Here is a 20994-nt window from a genome sequence, read left to right as displayed (position 1 = left end):
CTTACCTTTACTTTTTACTTCTCTTTCTTCTTTTCTTATCTATTCTCCTCTTCCCAATTGTCTGGCGACTTATTTTTCTTCTTTTATTTCTCTTTATATCCCAACATCTTAGTTAACTCCAAAAGGTCTTGGACCTTTCAAAACCTAATCAATATACGACGTTATGTCGACTCAATTTAGGGTTATCTGATTATGTTAAAAATAGTATGTAGCAAGATGGCGTCTTTGTGATGGCATCTTCGTGAAAGCAAAGTAAAATGCGACGGTTCTCCGCTTGACCATGTGTTCCACTTTTCAGTGTCCCACCGCAAATCTTCAGGCTCATCATCTGCTTAACGAGACTAGATCTCAATTGGGAAAAAGAATTAGGTTAGAATATGTTTGCACAGTAATCCGCGACCCAGATATCGACTAATATCGCATATTAATGAAGTCGCCATTTTGAATCTCATCGTGATAGGGGGTCTGAATATTGAAGTGAACGTGAGTTCTGGTAAAGATGAAGATTAATTTGTAAGCTTAAACAAAATAATTGTAAGTCAGTTTGGATGAATAATGCAATAAAAACGTCCGCTCATATTCGAAATATGATGAAGAATAGCTGAATTAAACCAATTTGTTCTTTTCTTTTCAGTTTAATCATAACAACAAATTTACAGTATATAGGTACTACATCATCAACCTTTCCCAGCTGCTTGCACAATGGGTCTTTCACAATATGACCAGAACTGGACTTTATCTTTAAACATAATCTTTAATATACATGTATCTCTATATCTTTAAATGACTGTGTCTGTCATTCTGTTTAGAGCAGCATCGTGATGAGTTATTTCTAATCAGGCCGCAAGGTTCACATGACTGTCTTTTGATCGAATTGATTAAGGTTTCGATGCCATTGTCCGCATAATCAACTTCCGTCATCATTCGTTTTTATGAATGTTTGGTGCCCTTCTTTTGACAGAAGGAAGGCATAATTATGGGGCATAGATGGTCTGATTAAAGTCAGGAGGGCATTATCTCATATAATTCTTTTTGAGAGAGATATTTTGCCCTTCTGGCTCTCAACAGACGAAATGTATAATGTATTGGGAACATGCATGCGTCAGTCGTAGTATCCTTAATTATTTGATTAGATCGTGAGGTTAATTTGCCAAGCAAGAGAGGGTCTTTTCAAACAGATGGAACAAGCAGGAATAATGAGATGACATGAGGATGTTAATGAATGCAATGACATTTCTTGACGGTAGAGTGGAGTAGGGGTGTATTGCGGGAGTTACAGGGGGCAAATTGACAGCAATATTCGTTGTTGAAGCGGTTGCCCTGTATAAAGAAGATTGTATAGGAAATTATACAATCGAATGGCAAGGAAAACAAAAAGTAGAGAAAGAGAGAGAGAGAGAGAGAGAGAGAGTAAAATAAGGAGTATTGATAAATGTTTTATTTTAATTGATTTCTAAGAAATTAATTGTATGATATACAACTTTGTTTGGAGGTAGACAACCAGGGGACCTACATAATTATCTAAGTCATATTAAGTCCTCTCCAAGGAATTCGGTGAAACCATCTATGCCTTACCAAAGGTGCACGAGCTCATAGATTTCATTTCGAACCAGGGACATGCCGGTAAACGAGACCACTACTCTACCACTGAGCCATTACGCCTCCTTTATAATGTCAATATAAGAAGAGCGGAGGAAGAGGGGCTGATGAAACTTCAAATATATTAGTTTATTATAGGAGTGATATTACACTGTCATCTGTCGCTTTTCGTCCACCTAGACAAGCGACGCTCTCATCTCCGCCCCCGCCCCCACGACTGGACCAACGATGCTTCACGAGTTCTCCCTAAAGGTCGGACAACGTTACGTATCATGTCAGATGAGGTTTTGGAGTCTTCGAGATACATGTACACTTCACGTATTGGTTCATTACTAGTTCAAGGTAAATGTTAGTGTTCTGAATGGTGCAAAGAGTTATTTTAATTCCCTTATTTTAAACTCAAATATGAAACAAAAACTCCATCTCTCTTTGATTTTCACTATACCTACAAAAAGATACCATGACTATCGAGATGTCTTCTTACGATATTCACTTTAGCTTAGTAAATCGTGAACAAATTTCAATTCCTAGTTTAACAAATCATGTACAGTTTTGGTACACTGTTTTTTTTAAATACTAATATGGTATTCTCATTGCGATCATTTTGTGGGTGAAATTTCTGCAGATTGTTTCAGCATGTGGGCTTGCTGCCCCACAATGCAAATGACAAGAGATATAACATATATGTGAAAATCTACAAGCCACACTTCATGCACGTCCGCGTTCGTTCATCCATCAAACCCTCCGTCGACAAGAACCATCATCGCCCAGCCAATCATTCATCATACTTTTACCAATAATTGATTCTGCAAATGTGAACAACTCTACAGATTATCTTAAGACTTGGCAGATTAATAAGCTAGAGCATCTCTCTTTTTGTTTATCTTGCTCCAGCGCGAGTCCCACTAACTCATCAACAATTAGACGTGCGATGTTTGTTGCGCCACTGATTGACAAATGACCGCTGGACATGGATGGATTATCTACCGATTCCTTCCATCAACCCATCTTCCACTCTCTTCCCTCTCGTTCCCTCGTTTATCCTCTCCATGTCCATTTATCTTTCCACCGCCTCATCTTCTTCTTCTTCCTCCTCCTCCTCCTCCTCCACCTCCTCTTCTTCATCATCATGAGAATGGCCAATGAGTGAGTAAGAGTAGAAGAAAGAGAGAGAGACGATGGGAAGATAAAAGGGGAGGTGGAAAGAAGAGGCAGAGAAGAGAAGAAAACAAAGATGCGGTTGAAATACTGGGACTCCCTAGTGGATCAAACCGTTCTCTGTTGCACTTCATGAATGGCGCAATTAAGGTAACAATCTCCTCCTTCTTCTCCTCCTCCTCCTCCTCCTCATCATCATCATCTTCATGAGGATGGTCAATGAGTGGGTGAGGTAGGAAGGTAGAGAGAGAGAGAGAGGGAGAGAATGGGAAGTTCGAGGGGGGGATGGAGAAAAGAGGCAGAGAAGAGGAAAAAAAAGATGCGGTTGAAATACTGGGAATCCCTAGTCAGGGCCTAGTGGATCAAACCGCTCTCTGGTGTGCTTCATGAATGACGCAAATAAGGTAACATGACCCAAGGATCGGATAGCGTATCACCTCAAGAAATACGACACCTAGTGGTAACATTCTACCTCAACATCTACCTCTACCACCATCAATCTCACAAAAAGGGTTGAGAAAAGAAAATGCCTCGCCTAAGAGATGATACCTTTACCCCCTTTCGTCGGCTTTTGATAACGAAACGGATATTTTTGGAAGTGGGGCGTCTTCGTATCACCCACTCTTTACTAAGAATGATTGGCTGAGGAACCGTGCGCCCGAGGCCATTTTTTTGGATGAAGGGGCGCCGCTATAAATGGAGAAGGGGGAGGGGTAGGATGTGATAAATGGTTGTGGAGGCAAGTATCACTTGGTGATTTTTTCTTGGTCTTGTTTCGTTTTGTTTTTGTCTTTCGTTGCTTATTTGTTTGTTTTTTCGTTGGTTTGCGAGTTTGCTGGTTTGTTGACTTTCCTGGTTGAGCTTTTTTCAGAAAACCACGTTAACAATTATAGCAAAATTTGAAAATAAATATTGATGTTCTTACTCTTTGTCTGTCATTTGGATCAATCAGGACATTTTGTTTTGTATTTAGATTATTTGTTCGTCCTCTATCATGTCTATTCAGAATAATCTAGCGAAGCCATGGAGTATCGATAATCACTAACAGGCTAATTACATTATAATTATTTTTGAAAGTGTTTTTTCTTCAATGGAGAGACATGTTGATATACATTTAATAATGGAGCTACCAATATACACAAGCTTTAATAAAAAGAGGAAGGATGGCATTACGTAATTGGCCATAAACAATTTCTAGGCAGATAATGCAGACGTCAAATAAAAAATCGATGAAGTCGCTGCACTTTCTTCTCAAAGCCTGTGGGTAAAACGGATGTCTCTTCGGGGGAGGGGGTATTTTCTTAACATTAATGTGATGTTCCTCTCTCACCACTAGTTCATCACGATCGGAAGACGGACATCTTCACGCCCACTTCTCCCCCTCGTTCTATTCCTCTTTCCCTTCCTAATTATCCCCTCTAGCTGTTCTTCTTAATCATCATTTTCATCCTCCTCCTCCTCCTCATCCTCATTCTCGTCCTCATCTATTTTGGCACGTACTTTTTTCCTTCCTTTTAAGAGCCGGTGTAATTGATTTGAAAAAGATACAGGAAAGGAAATTACTCGTTTCGTATCGTCTTAGAAATTGCTTGATATAATCAGGTAATTTTTATGATAACTTTGTTATATGAACATTATTAAAGACAACCACTATATGCGTTTCACAATTTGATTTTTTTAAAAACCTTTCATGATGATTTTATAAACATGTAAAATATGATTGTGAGTACGCTATTATCTCCGAATTAATCCCAATTGTTTGTTTGTTTTCGAGGGGGGAAACTATATGAAGAAAAAAAAATATATTGCTTGTATTCAATCGTTCCAACAATTATTATTCCTCCTAACAATCGTCTCTCTCTCTCTCTCTCTCTCTCTCTCTCTCTCACTCTTTCTCCCCCCTCTCTCTCTCTCTCTCTCTCTCCCTCTCCCTCTTTGATATATCTCTCTCTCCCTCTCTATATCTCTCCGTTTATTTTCATCAAAACAGAGTGCGGAAGTTACCTTAATAAATCAAAATCACGTCAAATAAAAATCCTTTACGTGTTCAGTCTACTCGACGTATAGCCAGTGTGTACACCATATTTAGTTTAAAGTACAGCCTCCCCCCCCCCCCCCCCCCCCCCCCCCGATGGGCGGCATATATTACTGAGCTTGTAATTAGAGCATGCCATTATGAGCTCTCAAACCGTCGATATATACGTGGAGAACCGGGGTCAGATCGCTTACGATTTCGTCTCTCGTTAAAATCTACTCACGTTTCACGATGCAGGGTCTATCCAAAACCCTGGTTGTGTGAATGTGTGCAATATGAAAATAAAAATCATTAACGGGTAATAATCATAAGGTTGATGATGTTTTTTCCTTTGTTTGAAGGAAAATGATCAGGGTTTTCTCATTTCAAACTTTCTTTTTAGTTTTAATATTCACAGTCAGAACGTGAGGTGATATTTGTACTACCCTAGCAGAAAAGTAACATTTTACATGTATAGGCCTAACAGTAATAAATCAATATTGTACTTACTTAATTAATTATGCTTAAATAAGTCTCCCTGCTTTTGACGTTTTGTAATGTTTCATTTGTTTGCCTTTTTGCTTTTCCTTCTTCTTTTGGAGGGAGGGATGGGACTCGGGGTGTATAATACTTTTTTTTTTTTTTTTATAGTACCTCAAAATGGATGTGATTAATATGCATGGCATAGAGACAAAGACATCCAATATCATGTACAAACACATGAATATCAGTATCATTAAAGAGTTAGGCCGTCTATAAATTACAAGCTTTAAATTACAAGCCATGCTTTTTTAATAGATTCCTCCACTATGTTTTACCACTCTGCCAATTAACTCAAACAATAATGTATAATCATTTATAAAATGTTTGGTTAATACTACGTTATTGATTTTGTATATATTTCATATTCATTTTTCACTATGTTATATCATATGGAAATACAAAGAAACCTTGATATCCAAAAGGAAACCGGCCCAACTTCTCTCAAAAGGTGCATTTCCGACAGGAATACGACCGATGTCTGCTCGTTCGCTGCAGGCTCCAGCGCGATTTTTTTGTTCTTGTTTTTTGGTTTGGGGGGGGGGGGGGGCGGCCGACATTCGCAGGGCACAAAAATCTGTTCCCGCAATTCAGCGATTTAAAAAAGGTGAATTTTGAGGTCGCAGAGCTCGTAAACAGGTCACTTGTAGACCGCTCGGGCATCGGCAAACATTAGGTCATATATTCGGGCGGCAATTCGACGATGTTATACTGTTTTGTTTTGTTTTTTTACTTTAAAATTCAGGCAGGGCGTCGGGCGGAGCTCGCCCGGGTGTCGGGTGAGAATCGACAGACTCACGTTTATTTACTGACGGGCGACGGGCTTTTTCTGATCGCTAGTGTTCAAAGTTCATCTTTAGCTGACCAATAGTTGACAGGGTAGATTTTAAGCGAAAAATATGCTCAACTCCGTTCTTGAAATTCGGCGATTTTCTGGAGGCCGTTGGATACGTGACGCCGGCTTGAGTAAGACATTGTATAAAAGCCCTTGATAATTGGATTTATGTTCCCCTCCACTGTGTCGCTGGTATACCTTTCTGCTGATATATTTTTAGTAGAGGGATATAATGACAAAATAAGTCTGAAATCTTGGTGTTAAAATACATCGTCCAGACAAAAGCATCCGTTACAAAACGTCATTGTAGATAGATAGATAGATGGCGCTATAGAAATGCCTATTTATTTTATTATTATTATTATTATTACTATTATTATTATTAAATAGCCTCCATTGAAGCTGGCAATTTTGAAGTTTCGGACACCTGATAAAAACATAGTGACACATCGACGCTTGACCTGAGACTGAATCGCCAAATTCCTTTTTACGGAAATTGTGTAATTAAAAATTTACCCCGAAGATTAGTTTTTAATTGATACAAGGGCGTTTTGGGTACCTGGGGTTGGTTGGGAAAGTACATGTAGTTCCTTGATGGTTTGCAGGACGGAATAGGATGGAAAGGATGAGCTGAAATTCGATCACGAGTCTCTCAGCATCTAGTCACGTCCAAGGTTAAGCATGTCCAACAACATTTTGAAACAACTTGAAGAAGTGCAGCATCATTATTAAAGTGTGATAGATTGTAGGGAACAGTAAAGTAGGGTTTCGGAGTTTTTATGAAGAAAAAAAATGTCTTCATGTAAAAGCAGTAATTGCTAGTGTAGAAAGAAACTTGTTATGAAATAGGAGGAGGAGACCGAATAGTTGTAGTAGTAGCAAGAGCCATAGTAGTTGTATTAGTAATTGAGTAGTACTGTAGTACTAGTTGTATAGCAGTAATAATTGCTGTTGTAATTATTGTTCTTGTTGTTGTTCTGTTGAAAATTAGCAATTGCCCCGGTTGGTTATGAAGCCTGAAGGAAACTTGAAAGCACCACCACTTCACAACATTCTCCCCTAGATGCCCCTTGCACTTTTTTACGAATCAACTCTATTTCACACGGAGCGTTACATTTCGATGAATGTTTTCACCCCATCGCCCCCTCCCTCTTCTAAAGATGAATCGACGCCCCCCCCCCCCCCTGGTTGGTTGAAGAGTTTAATGAAGCGGAGGGCATCACTCCTTCTTAACCTTTTCTTCCTGTCATTGCAGCTTCTGAATCTTCCGCTCCTGAAGGTCTTAGCCTCTTTTGTGGCGCTATGATTCATGTCACTCAATCAAAGTTTAGGAACCTTGGTGTTCGCTTGCAGGGAGGTACCTGGATCTACCAAGTTATATCTACTTTTTCCCAGTTCAATTAAAATCAAATTAACGTCATTGCTCAAGTAATTTTAATATCACATTTTACGAAGTGCACAACTCATGTGGAGAGACTATACAGTATGATGAGTATTTTTCCAAAAGCATGGCATGTATAGATGTAAGGAAGAAGGCGTAACATCTTGTGAAGCCAGCAGCTTGTGTTGGTTTTGCCTGAAAGGTTTAACCTTACGCGAGAAAAAATTTAAGAGAAAAGGGAAGAGATTGACAAAGAAGGGAAGGAGAGAGAGCAGGGAATTCGAGAATAGACTTCGGAAAGGGCTTTTTTAAAATGCACGAAGAATGGAAATACGAGTACATTACGGTGATAGAGCCAACACTACGATATTATTAATATTTAAACAATAGCACGGAGCCACCTAAATAAAAAAGACCCTGCAAAGAGAGAGAGCATATCTTGCTATGACAGACCTGGTTCTGTTGGTTAAACAATTAAAGAAGTGTAACAAAATTATTTCAAATTTCAATTCAAATCTGGTATAATTCCGAGGGCTTGCTATTGCCATGCACGTCAACTCTCTTTTGTTCCATAGTCCTCTCACGTTTTTTTGTAATTGAACCAATTAATAACTTCCATTAACCCGTTCTCAAGATCGGCAACAGATGTGCATAATCATGTTACCATGGTAGCCCCGTCTTCGAGTGAATCATAATCATATAGACATTGAGAAATTGAAAAAAAACCTGAAGTGTTTGTAAACATTTTAGTTGATGAGGCATATAGATTATAAGAATTGGCTAGTCTGGAAGCAATAAGGTTACAGGGGAGCGCTTGTCTTTCTTTCTTTTTTCTTGTTAAAAGATCATTGTCTCGAATGCAGTGTTTTTAATCCAAAGACTTATGAATAAAACAATGAGATGGGGTTCCTTCTCATCAAAGGTTTTTGTAATTCGAAAAATAAATGAAATACGTTATTCCAAAATGTTTGTAATAGCGAAAATGAAATAAGGTTCAATTTTGTTCATTGCTGACCTTATTTAGTATTAGTAATTACAAATCGTCCGAAAAACGAATATTTGGATTCATGAATATTCGGTTCGACGAACCTTCGCTAAACCTAAGGAAAACTACAGAAAGAGAGAGAGAGAGAGAGAGAGAGAGAGAGAGAGAGAGAGGCAGAATAAGAGGGGAAAGAAGGACATGCGTATAAACAGAAACGACAGCAGCAAAATTGAAAATTAATAAAAGCAGTCGAAATTCTTTCAGAGATTAATAGAACCGAATAAATATATGAGAAAGCGGAAAAGAAATTTAATTTAAAATGGAGTTGACTTGAGCGAGCGCATGTCAAACGAGTACATAATTTATATCCGAATTGATCAATCACGTTTGACTAACGCCATGCACGAGCAAAATATACATTTAGTCTACAACATCCCGGTGGTCGTTTATTAATAAACAGAGCTGCAGAACTCGCGTCAAAATTTGTTATTTTTTCTTCATAGTATTACATAGCTATGTAGCGATCGTCTGTACTCTACGATGTATATTGATGTCATCGGATATCACTTTGTAAGAGTGAGTATTAAAGACAATCTTAAAATAGCGCAAGACTGAGTACCCTGAAGGGTCGACAGCGAGAAAACATCGTAAGATGATCAGAATCGAAAGGGAAAACGCGGCAAAATTACATTCTGTCTGAGATATTATTTGCATCATTCATGTCACAGACAAGCAACATTCAAGTTTTAAGTCGTTGTCCATAAGAACATTACAGTTTCCGTTCAAGGGGCCTGTTTTCTGCAGAAGAATGAGATTGAATTTCAACAGCGAGCTTACATTTTCAAGACAGAATCGGATTTGGGCATCGTAAAGAATAGCATTTGTTGATTTTTTTAGAGCTTTATTGCAAAGAGTATCGTTTTTAAATATTGATCTTGTAAAAGCACAATGAGAGTTAAAACGATTATTAGAGGCGGCAGAAAGAGTAAGGGGAGAGTAAGTAAAAGAAATTAGAACGGGGAGGGGAGGTGAAAAGTAAATGTTAGATGATCAAAAGTTAATTATCCTTTTATTTTAAAATGATCATAATATTACATCCATCTATTTCAAGAGACTATTTAGAGTGTGTTGAGGATTTAAAATAAAATCAAAGTAATACTGGTCATTTCAGCATTATGGATGGGAAAAACAAACTTAGGCACAATCATCATTACAAAATCAAAAGGACTATTTAATCTGCAATATATTCTTCGTTAGTCGTGACCAAGCTCTCACTTGTGACTTTAATTCAAGTATTGACTTTCCATCGAGGTCAGTGGCGCATGTTACTTGTGTCCAGAAGTTGGTTAAACCCACTCCGATTGTAATCCTCTTCTTCTTTAGAACGGCAGCCAACTTGTGGCGCCAGCCCTCAACGTCACTTAGTGATAGTGGCCATTTGTCATGTTCCTGCACTTGAAGCTATAAAAGGGGAAGTTAATTTTTGGTAAAGATGAAAATAATTTGTGAGCTTTCTAATTTATTTTGTTAAATGTCAGTTTGAAAGAATATCATGGTAAGAGTGTCCCCTGATAACCATTACTCTCCAAATGCCTGCATATTTGAAATATGACAAGAAATAGCAGAAAATGACGGATTAAACGTTCATGTCACACGTGTGTGCGGTGGACCCATATTCCCATTTTTGCAGGCAGTACATGCATTTTCAGCAAGTTTGAGTCACTTCTTGGTATTCTGATTATTCCAAACCCCCACAGTATACATTAATCATTTACAGAGTAACAACTAAATTATTCACACCCTTACCCGCTTTATGTTTCTTGAGAATGTGGGAGATGTGGCTTACATTTAAATGGATTCAACAAATGCCGCAATTTAACCAGTCCACTTTTCATTCTTGAGCTACGGAAATCACAAACACATTAAATACACAATGGGTAGGAATGATTTCGTTGCTAACTATAATACTGCACAATATGCAATTCCCAAATGCTATATAATAACGATGATTTTGTTTACCCAGGGCAAGCCTCGTCTGCACGAATGCTTTTTCTTCCTGAGAGCAACGTAGTTATTATTTACCCAGCAGTTGCCAGGTACCCATATACCCCTGGGTAAAGAGTGGCAAAAGACGTTAGTGCCGAGCTTGGATTCGAACCCTCAACCCTTGAATTGAGAGTCAAGTTAATGAACCACTATACCAGTTTATATCTATGTCCAAACAGGTTCTTTTACAATGTAATCGCGTGTGTGTGTGTGTGTGTGTGTGTGTGCGCGCGTGTGTGTGTGTGTGTGTGTGTTGGGTTTTTACAGACGTGTATCAATCAGATATGATTATTTACGTCTGGGGACCGACCTTTAAATGTCACTATCCGAAAGACGTGACTCAGTTTCGAACCTGTGTCCTCGGCTGAATCAGTTTGTAACTTCCACTTTTAGCTGGATTACAGGCGCACGCCACAACGCATGCCGGGTTCTCAACTTTAACACCACTCTATGAAAACATTCCAACACCATTTGAGTTCGTGTAATACCAGGGGCTATTTGACTACATCTCTTTCGCCTATGACAAACATGGGCAGTGGAATAACACCGGGAGCTTATCGGAGGTGTCATTGTCCTACCGAAGAGGGGCGGATAGCAACCAAATCTTGTGGGAAATCAACCAATGCCTCTGAAAACGATGTATTTCGCTCGCATTTCTATTCCCCCTGAATCCTATTGGAAGGAACGAAAGTACACCCAAGAGTATCTCTACCCATATCACGTCCTGCTGAAAAGTGTGGATTACCGTCTTATTTTATTATTTAAACTGTCCAGCATTGATAGTAAAGATAGCAACAAAACGGAGATAACATTAAAGATGCTAGATTGAATTATAGAGGGACAGAAAAATGACTAATCCATTGTCTTTTTCTTTCTTCACCTCAGGATTACACGCATTTGGCTTACCAGTATTTGTTGTGCATATTCTTATATCGGTCAGTCAGTTCATGTTTGTTTTTTTCTTTCCATTGATGAAATTGAATACTTTGACACAATTATGCTTTTACTTTAAGTACCAGATGATGTACCTAAATAATATTTGAAATAAAGACGAAACATTTCCTCATTGCGACAAAGGTAAGGTATTCAATCTCTGGTCGCTAATTTCTTTAAGGAACTATGAATGTACCGCTCCGTAATCGAGTCATTTAAGCAGATATAAAACAAAATTCAGTATAAAGGTTATTGAAAACCGTACGACGGAAGTTATTCAGAGTGAGATATACATATATATATATATAGAGAGAGAGAGAGAGAGAGAGAGAGAGAGAGAGAGAGAGAGAGAGAGAGAAAGAGAGGGGAGGGAGTCGGCCTCTTTCTGGATCACATCAACATACAACTATACATTCATGATACAATTATTTGAAGGTTAATTTAACCTCGGGCTACATTACATTGTATGTCTGAATCTCTCCTCGATCTGCGATCAAAGGTAAAATATAGTTTAGCAGTGACAAGTCCAGGGCAGTCTTCTTGGTCAAGACAAATGTATCAGGAGGTTGCTGACAGGTCAAGATTAAGGATTAGATTTAGTGATGAGGAAGATTCCATCGATCATCATTAGCACCGGTGTCTTGTTTCAGAAGATCGTTGCGATCAACGACGGTTTGGGTTGAAAGTACACCCTTATGTGACGTCATCAAGCGCTATCTGAGGAATTGATCACATTTCAAGATTAACCGAATAAAGGTCAAATTATTTTCTCGAGATGAATGTTACTTACTGAAATGTGAATCTTTCAGGTTTATCTTTCTATATTTAATGAGCTGGGGTGAGTAATTGGTATGGATAATTCCACATGGAATCATCGTAACAGAAATTTGTCTTGAAGAAAAAAAATGAATGGGTTTAAACATTTTGATGTTTTCTCATGCGAGCATAATGTTAAGACGTGCATGACTTATTCCATTCCATTGCGTCTCATTGTAATCTTGAACCCCAAGTGCACGTTGCACACGAGGTGACATTACTGACGCAAGATTGTGTCACAATTGGCGCAAGATGGGGTCAGCGACTAGCACAGTCTATGACGCTTCATGTAAGTGGTATATAGGCCCGTTGCACACGAGACGTTATTTCATATTACTTTATATTGGAAGATAGATATCCTTAATATATTTTCAAAGACTGTCGAAGAGCAGCTCGGGGGCATTTCAATACATTATTGTACATCCCATAAAAATCATGTTCGGGTTAAGTAATAGGCCTATATCATAGTAATGCTTGCACACATTACAAAATCATAAGGTAATTAAATTGTCTGAATTTTTGGGGGGAGGTGTGAAGTCTTTGCGATCATTTTCTTTAAAAAATAAAGATAAAAATACCGATCAATATTATTCAACAAAAATCCTTTAAATTGGACGCATCATTTCTTCGTTTATCAAATACGTTCTCGTGCTCGTACTCGTATGTCGAGCAAATGTAATTCTAAACCTAGTAGCATTTTTTGCAGGATCTAGGCCATTTGTAATGGTATCGCAAATACAAATGTGCGTTTAATTGTTTTTCCAGACGAACAGTACTTCATTTTTGTTCCAATTTCGTAGTAGCATCCTGAGAAATGTGTTGTTTTGAAAAGGCAACACTGTCTTGTCTCACATTTTCCTTTCAAAACAAGTCACCACTCGACAAAAACGCAGAGAGAGAGAGAGAGTACTTAAACTTATACTTTGAAGGGCTCTTAAAAGGAAACTACTTCTAACCCATGTTTCTAGAGAAGACAGTATAAAACGGACATTTAATCTTCCCGGAGCTCTTCGTGACAAGGTTTCGGGAGAAAGCAATTGATGTATATAGGGAGATCAATATTTGGTGTATTATATTTTGTCAAACAGCATCAGGTGGTATTCATAATTACGATCAAAAATATGATTAAACAAGGGGCGGCTTGAGGATCTGGTAAAAGGTTGTCTAATTATCTCCAAAAATTTCATCAGATTTTTCGTTGTTGATTAAACATATTGAGCTTTACTTTACTTCAATAAAAGATAGGATTAGGGTTAGTTCTTCACCTGTAGGCTTATATTAGGAGAAAGGGTTCAGTAATTAATGATGGGTTTAGAAAGGTAAGGATGAGTGATGTTACGTGAGTCCAGGGCTGAAATTCGGTTAAGTTTTGGGAAATGACACGCGGGGCTTTTGTCACCTGAGCATGACTTGTGTCGGAGAGCCATACATAATGTAGTCGGCAAAATGCTGCAGAAGCATCATTAGCCATGTTCAGACGGGGCTTCCGAGTCGCTGTAATTTTTCCCTGCAGCAATAAATATTCCAAAAATATTTGACCTACACCATTAGTTGTCTAAAGGCTCTTACTCGGACCAATTTGCCACGATTATTAAAGTTAACACGACCTTCCACCGACCCAGTCTTACTTAGCGTAACTTCCGAAAGTGGTGGCGCTCGCACTAGTCGACCTTAACCCAGCTTCCGCATCTAAACCGCGCGAAGTCTAATTTTCAATTTCATTTTCGATTGTAAACAAACAGGTCACAGATACTCCCGAGTGCCTAATGAGAGCATCTACACGGTCAACTTACACTACCCTCTGGTCGTATTTAATCGAGTAAATCAGGAGTAAATCAGTCGGCGTAAAGGTCGGCGTAACACGACTATTGTTCACACGGTCACTACGCCGACCTTTACGCCGAAATTACCATACTTACGCCGACTAGCTCTAAACACGACCATAACGCCGATCAAAATTGCCGTCGTGTGAACACGGCTAATGTGTCTTTGGTTTACAACTGAAGAAGGAACCAGTGACACACATACCTTTGTACATGATGTCCGGTTGGATCAAGTTTCAGGGCTACCGTGTTACGTGATATGTTCCCATACATACGTATATATCAAATTTCTCAATTTTTTTGATTAGCCAGGACAGATATGCCATGTATTCAGAACTCAGATTTTGTTTAAAATGATCAGTATTAATATCTTTAACTTAGCTGACAAATGTTCTTATATTTTTGGTATCTAAATACCTTAAATTGATTCTCTATAAATAATTATGTAATGTAATATTCGATGTGATAAATGGGATTTTTTTTTCTTTCTTTCTCAGTGACATTCGATAAAATAGAGTACTCAATGCAATTATGTTAAACGAATAACATGAGGAAATAGAATTTAGTTTAAAAACGAGAAAAATATCAGATTACTTTTTTCGATCGAGTCGCAATGTATATTATCCATTTAACCTTTCAGTAAACAGGACATGTAACATTAGAGGGCATCATTACTTTTGGTATATGAAATGTGAATAAACAAGTTCACAGTTTTGGGGAAGGGTATAATATAGGAGGGGTCACATCTTCTTCCTTCACGCTCCTTTTTTCCCATCTTCATCTCTCTCTCTCTCTCTCTCTCTCTCTCTCTCCCCTCCCTCCCCTCTCTCTCTCTCTCTCACCCCCTCTCTCTCTCTAGCTCTCTCTATCTCTCTCTAGCTCCCTCTCTCTCTCTCTCTCTCTCTCTCTCCCTCCTACTCAAATGTGCCCCTGGATATTTGTTTTCCGTATTCAAGTGTAATTACTCCACACTGCCCCTGTAATTGTCATAGCCTCCAAACGTATCCCGTCCATTAATTATGAGATTATAGGCATACACACACCCGCACACACACACCCGCACGCACACACATCCTCACGTACGCGCGCTAACACACGCACACCCACACACATACACACGGTCACTCTAAATATGCAATAATTGAAAATTTGACCTCTATATTAAAACGATGGTTATGACGATAATTATGATTAGCGATGCGAGAAGGCAGTGATGCAACGGATATTTATTCAGGCTTTTAAATCCTTGCCCATTTCAGTTGCAGAGAGTCCACTGCAGTAAATCTATTAATTCTCCCATAATATGTTGACTTAGAACCAACGAAGTACTTTTGAAAACTGAGTTTTACGAATGATGATAGATTCCTCCTTACCATTTTCAATACACATGCAAATAACTCTTGGTTTACCAACAAACTAAAAATAATTAATTTCTTCATTGTATGTCAACAACTCCTGTGTGCTCAGTTGTTGTAACTTAATTGATATATAATAAATTTTCAATAATGTCACTGAACGAATAGGTTAGATGTTTTGTTTGACAGACTTCAAATGATAAATCTGTTGAAAGCAAGCAATGAACCCTTTCCAATTAAAAACACGACGGCGAACGAATTCAACATGAATTGTTCAACACGTTCGAACTCAACCTAAGGCAATGTATAGTCCTTTTTCATTACATGTTGATATGGCAAACATGAAAATAACATTATTGCATAATTCGAACATTATTTACATGGTACTGTATACACAATAGGGCATTGAAATCACCTTTATGTTGATTTCTTGAAAGTCTATACGATCGTGTTTGCAAGAAACCACTCATTTGAATTTTAAAAGTCATAAGTATTAATGCAGTTTTACAGAAGCCTGATGTCTTTCGCGGTATGCCACGGTACTCGGTTGCGGTGGGTTACATAGCGAGCAATGTTTAATTATTGATCAGAAGCTAGATGCAAACATGAAAAATAAATTCCCTCTAGTAATGATACTATTTTGAAATACGAAAATTCTTCCTTTCCCCTGTGGCTTATAGTGCTTCTAGCCACAATTTCTCGCATATAATTATGAAGAGCTTGGTTCCAGAAGGTACTACATCCATTATTATCATTTTTAAAAAAAATTGCATTAATGTACACATTTCCAGTACCCTCTTGCACTGACACTTCCAAAAGGTTGAATTTCCACAAAAAAAGGTAAAAACATGACATTTAAAAATCAGTCCGGTTCCAAAAGGTACTATTCAAGTTATGCATTGTAACTTGCATGCAATATGCACAAGTTTCGGTTCCAAAAAGTACTACATCCAATTCTGTTCCAAAAGTTACTTCATCCACAAAAATTATATTTAAAAAAAATTCATTAAAAACAAATTGTGCAGACTTAGATTTTTTAAAGAGTGGTTTTCTACTTGTATCAAACAATTGTATAATCAGCCAAAGTATCATTACAAACTGACATTGCAAACTGTGATAAATAACAAATCATGTTTTTCTCAGAATTTGGATTTATGGATGTAGTACCTTTTGGAACCGAGCTTTTCTTATATGACAATAATTGCTAGATTCGTAGTGGAAGACAAGCGTGTGAATTTTCCAAAATAGTTATCTAAAATAGATTAATTACTTCTATTGTATCTGTAGGAGTGATTACATGAATATCGTTTTGCTTTTGATGGAACAACCCTTGAAGAAATGAATTTTCAAATGGATGAAATTTCAAGTTTCATGTTTCAGTTCTCAAGTTTCAAGTGTAATTTCAAGTATCTCTCCACATCCGTATTTTGTCAAACGCAGCATTAGTAGTTTTTCTCCAATTAATCACTGGCGAGTTTGGAGGACCATAACTATCTCTCTCTCTCTCTCTCTCTCTATCTACAGTATTTATACATAAAGTAAAATACGACAACAACTTTTACATATCAATTTCCTTCCAGGCAGGTTTCCATGGCCTTTTCGCTGTTATCGGTAATCCTATCATTTTGCTTCATTATATATTTCAGGAAAATACCAGCGGGTATAATAGTTGACAGAAGGTTAGAGCTATTCTATAACACATTGCCATCCATATCATGTGTCAGATCACGTGGAAAACAGTAATGTAGACCTACATAAAAGATGTCGACCCCATCCCCAATGCTCCTGACGAATATAAAAGACCAACGCAATGTTGCTCACAATGTATAATGACGGTGATAATTGGGTCCAGAGCCCGACACTCCTGCCTATTGTCGATGCAGCTGACATCTTTATTGACAGAGCGTCTGAAAGTTGTCAGTGATCAAAACTGATTTATAGATCGATATTCACCATCCATCCATTCATGATGTGACAGCCCTAGCAACGCGAAGTTGTTTAAGGGCAGGCAATTATTTAGATATATTTTCGGAGGCGCGGAAATAGATCAGGGAGAAAAGTACGATTACAACACCCATTTATACCCATCCATGTAGACGAATGACTATTCTGTTGCACACGAAGCGTCATTTGCCTGACGCAGGATTGCGTCTGCGACAATGGCGCGGCCTTTACGCAAGCGTGTACGGTGTGAGAGTGATAACGTACAATGACAATTATAACACCCATTCTATTCACTTCTGTAGACAAAAGATACGCACACGATGCGTCATTTGAACTTAGGATTGCGTCAGCGGCTGGCGCATCCTTTAAACGCCCTACGAGAGAGTGATAACGTACACAAGTGAATGCAAAACGAAAACTGTAAACGTTAGTCTGAATGACTGACGTATGCACATTGTTGCCTGAATACACAGGATTAGCGTAGGTAATAATGTAATCGAAATAACGCCTTGTGTGCAGCAAGTATAATGATTAAAGCCTACCCAACAACTAGTGATAACGACCAAAATATTAGTCATTCACGGTAATTGTTGTTGGGTCTGTTGTCTGTCTGGTGTTGGTCCCTACGGTCTCATCAAGGAATGCAAGACGATCACACCAACGGGACTGACTCCAGGGACCCCGTTTCACAAAGCCTTTTTTCAAAAACAAATGACAAAAATCAGTGACAAATTTGCTTATAACCAATCAGAAGCATGGATTTCAGTAGCTTTTAACAAAAACTGTAATTTTTCACTGATGACCAGTTTTGTGAAACGGGGCCCTGACTGACAACAGATGGCTCAGCTGTGTAGAGAGCAGTGGTCTCGTAACCGGGGGCCCACGGGTTCGAAACCAAGTCGATGCGCTAGTGCCCTTTGTTAAGGCATTAATCTTCCTTAACATGTCCTTGGAAGAGTACTAAGGTCGTCAGTTTCCTGACTGCTTACTTACAAGCACACACATGCTTTCTTCGAAGTCAGTTATAAACAATCAAACTAACCAAATCATCATAATTTACATTACCAGGAAATGCTAAGAATCAGTCAACCTTTAAGTCGATTCCTGGATATGACAGGAGTTTCCAAAATTAAAGAAATTTAAAATTAGGATTATAAATATATTCGATACATCACTGATAATGTTTGCCTTAGACGTGGTCCATAGTTTACCCTTCCCACTTGATTTATAGTTTACTGAACAGATGTGACCCTTCTGCATACTTGTCATATCATTACAGCAAGGGTGTGAATGGTAGGCCCCATAAGATCTGTAACGATAAACTCACTCACAGTTGCCTTTTATATCTGCAGTACTTTAAGGTATTCACCAACCATTCCACACTCAAAAATAATGTGAGGAGTTAACATTTTGTCATTTTCATATCAAGAAATATATATGTAGAGACTGTTGGCAATAATGTACACGTCATGTTGCATTTTATCTACATCAACAATATCGAACATTGACAATGATTTTCATTTCAAGATAAAGATGAGGTACATAATAAAAATTGTCTGATTGAGGAAGGATTTGTGAGGCTATATTTACTATTCAAGGAGGAAATAGTTGTCGGCAGAGATGGCAAATCAATTAAGGTCCCCTGCTAAAAAAAAAAAAAAAAAATAGGTATTTCTTGTAGAACAAAAAGGTACACGTTCCCCGTACATCCACAATAAACTCATGCCCGTTGCACATGATGTGTCTGTTGCTGACGTAACCTAAGCGCTATATCAAATTTTCACGCACCAAGTGTAAGTCAAACCTACAAAAACTCCATGTAAAATAAACAGTGTAAACATTGCGTTGAATGGACTGACGCATGCTAGGTGATATTAGCGCAGGCAATAGCGCAATCGACAATGCGCCGCGTGTGCAACGGGCGGGCATGGTGAAAGTAATAAGTCACGTTTTTAAACTTACCCCTGTATTTGTAACGTAGAGAAATGAGAAGTTGAAGCCCATCTTTTCTCCTGACAACGTCAAATGAAACTCTCCTCCGCTCAGATCATAACAAATTGGTTGACACCAGCATAAAAAAAGAATTACAGAGTTATCATGTCGCACACACGTCCGAAAGATGGGGGTCTTTTTTGTTTTTGTTTAAAATAACTTTTCAAATTGGTTGAATTTGTCAACGTTGTATTGACAATCTCTGAAGATCAATGTATAAAATGTGCTGAAAACTCTTTCTATCTATATTTTTAATCGAAATCTTCTTTGAGTCAGGAGTATACAAAGAGCATCACCATAAAAATCCTCGAAAAGCGGCAATATCTGCTCTATATACTGCTTGAAAATCAATGGTGATTACGACATTATGATCCGAACCTTTACGAAGAGGGCTGATTAGTTAATCATTAATGTACTTCAAGACATCTTTTGGTATTAGATAGATGCTCCAGGAATTATTTCAGCATTCAGCGCTTTTTGAAGTCCCAAGTCAACTTATTCCACACGGAGAGTCTGTGATATGGTTGAACTAAACAATTACGATAATAATTATTACCCACTCGTGTCCGAGAAATAATTATCAAGATAGATTAAAACGGCCATGAAACGGCGTTGAAGTATTTCCTAGACCGAGTCTGTTTTCATGGCAACGTCTTCTTTGCCCTGACTCGTGATGGAGGAGTGAATTAAATTGTAGGTCTCTGATCAAGCTTCTGCAGCAGACCGTGATCCCAGGTCATTCCGGAGTATGAGACAGAGAGGCGGGGACGCGAGATGACAAACTGAACATGTCGCTTCAGCCCATTTTGTCGTTGTGCGCACGACCGAGAAAATAGGGAGTTGGGATTTTGTGTAACGCGCGCTTTTACAATTCTCACTTCATCTACATCATGCGATGATGATGCATCTGCATCAGCTCGAGTCAACGCAATTTTGAGAAGTTAGAGGATAAGTGCGAGCAGAGTAATAATTCAGAAGAAATGCAAATTACCATAGTGGCGAAGTTGCATCTATAATCATAACGAATCCATTAAATACATTAATGACTGGCTGCTAATTGTGATTCCTGGGTAATGATAGACAAAGCATTCAGGAAGGAGGAATGTTTTATTTTAATAAGGATAATGTACTTAATTAGTTGAAGGAATTGAAATAGAACTCTGCCACGGATTGAGCGCTCATATATTGTTTTTTCAGATATTATAATTCTTCCCTTGATGATTATACATTTCGAATTTTACTATTTCCTCTTATATACTCGAGATAAAAAGATAAAAGAATTCATGTTCAACAATTTCTTTGCGAATAGAGGTATAATGATGATAATATATCGGCTACTCTCTCTCTCTCTCTCTCTCTGTCTCTCTCTCTCTCTCTCTTCTCTCTCTTTCTCTCACTCCCCTTTCTCTGTTTTTCAAGTCGACGGATTGCAGGCTTGGTGATGCCTTGGATGTTATCTCTCTCAATTTCTCGTACTATCTTTTTCTCTCTCCCTCCCCCTCCCTCTCTCACTCCCTCCCTCACTTCCTCCCTCTCACATTCACTCTTTCAATCAATTTCCATCTCTCCCCGC

This window comes from Strongylocentrotus purpuratus, unplaced genomic scaffold (genome assembly GCF_000002235.5).
Source record: "Strongylocentrotus purpuratus isolate Spur 01 unplaced genomic scaffold, Spur_5.0 spur5_scaffold_9, whole genome shotgun sequence".
In the NCBI taxonomy this organism is placed as follows: Eukaryota; Metazoa; Echinodermata; class Echinoidea; order Camarodonta; family Strongylocentrotidae; genus Strongylocentrotus; species Strongylocentrotus purpuratus.
Note: the sequence above shows the minus strand (reverse complement) of the source record.